Here is a 2,500-nt window from a genome sequence, read left to right on the forward strand (position 1 = left end):
CTATTTATCACATAGGAGAGGAATTCCAGGTCTCGGCTGCTCAAATAACAAGGTGTATTAAATTCCTAAATTTATTAACTGGAGGAATTTCTAGGTCAACGAACCGTCGACTGCCAACAAAGAGATGTTTACTCAGTTGTGTTCAATATCATCTTATTATTTTGCTTACGTTCTTTAAATATTAAATGAATTTGCAACTGAATAAATGTTAAGGTTTCTCATAATGTTTTAGGTTAAACGTTTTGTGAATGAAGTAAATTACCTTTCAAAACATTAACTGAACTGAACAGAAGAAGAAGAAGAAGAAGAAGAAGAAGAAGAAGAAGAAGAAGAAGAAGAAGAAGAAGAAGAAGAAGAAGAAGACATGAAGTTTCAGGAGCTTAGAAAACAAATTATCGCGTTTTTCAGAAGAAATAAAGTCACTATTATTTATTATTATTATTATTATTATTATTGATGTTGTTGTTGTTAGCTAAGCTACAACCTGTTAGAAAATCAAAATGCCTTAAGTCCTAGGGCTCCAACAAGGAAAATAGGCTAATGAGGAAAGTGAATAAAGAAATAAATAAAGTAATAGAGAAATAATGAAAATTAATGCAATGTGATTTAGAACATGACCTACGATTGTGCCTGTCTAAGATTACTCCTCAAATTGAGAAACTTGTAAAGGAAAAAGTCCACAGATGTGTCAGTTCATGTCTGGGATTTGGCCAGTTTTCATCATCACGCTGGCCAGTGAGTAATGATGATAATGGGAAATTTTCGTCAGACTGCTCACAGCAAACCTACCAACCTAACATGGATGGCCCTGACTAGTACAGCTTTTCTGAACATTGTGATACGCAAACCCTTTCACCACGTAAAGGTATCCCCACTTAGAAATTTGTATGTATATATATATATATATATATATATATATATATATATATATATATATATATATATATATATATATATATACTGTATACAATACAGTACACACACACACACACACACATATATATATATATATATATATATATATATATATATATATATATATATATATATATATATATATATGTTCAGTAGCCACTTTCCTCTTGGTAAGGGTAGAAGAGACTTTAAAGCTATGGCCAGCAGCTCTTCTAGAAGAAGAACACACCTAAATCAAACCTTTGTTTTATAGTCTTGGGTAGTGCTATAGCCTCTATCCCATGGTCTTCCACTGTCTTGGGGAAGAGTTCTCTTGCTTGAGAGTGCACTCGGACACGCTGTTCTCTCTTGTTTCTCTTCCTCTGGTTTTATTAAAGTTTTTATAGTTTATATAGAAGATATTTGTTTTAATGTCACTTCTTAAAAATTGTATTTTTCATTGTTTCCTTACCTCACTGGGCTATTTTCCCTGTTGAAGCGCCTGGCCCTATAGCATCCTGCTTTTCCAACTAGAGTTGTAGCTTAGCAAGTAATAATAATAATAATGATAATAATAATAATAATAATACCGTATTCTGCATTTTGTCGACTATGCTTGTTAATATAACTTTACTAGTGTACGTGACCCGTCAAAAATGACGGCTAAATATTTAGACATACAGACACACGAACACAGATTCAACCCTCAATACCCTTTCCTAACTACCACACGGCAGTTTCGGCCATTTGTGGGAGATTGTAGTTTTCGAGTGTTCCTCTCGGGATACCCCATCACCTTGGTATGACTAGTTATATTTCCCCTTACCCGAGGGAATGGAAGAGCGTGACCAAAAGGACAATATATATATACTGTATATATATATATATATATATATATATATATATATATATATATATATATATATATATATATATATATATACACACATATACTAGTGTACGCGAACCGTCAAAAATGTCTGCTAAATATTTAGATAGATGTGGACACACGCACTCTCCTATCACCAGTGTATGGCTACCCCTCACCCCTACCTGACGGACGACAGCATGACCGATACACACACACATACATATATATATATATATATATATATATATATATATATATATATATATATATATATATATATATATATATACATATATATATATATAATATATATATATACACACACACACACACACACACACACACACACATATATATATATATATATATATATATATATATATATATATATATATATATATATATATATATGTCTACTGCTCACCCCTACCTGAAGGACGGCAGCATGACCGATACACACACACACACACACATATATATATATATATATATATATATATATATATATATATATATATATATATATATATATATATATATATATAGGCCTACACTTCCTTTTTTATCACACAGGGGAGATTCTCCATTTTGATAACTAAGGATGAGCTTTTGTTTGCTAATAATCATAACTATATAGATCGTTTCTAGGTTAACAATTTGCTTTAATGAGAAAGCATTTTTTAAATAAATAAATGGGATAAAATTACTCATATCTGCTTTACAATAATAGAACTG

This window comes from Palaemon carinicauda, chromosome 10, assembly GCF_036898095.1.
Source record: "Palaemon carinicauda isolate YSFRI2023 chromosome 10, ASM3689809v2, whole genome shotgun sequence".
In the NCBI taxonomy this organism is placed as follows: domain Eukaryota; kingdom Metazoa; phylum Arthropoda; class Malacostraca; order Decapoda; family Palaemonidae; genus Palaemon; species Palaemon carinicauda.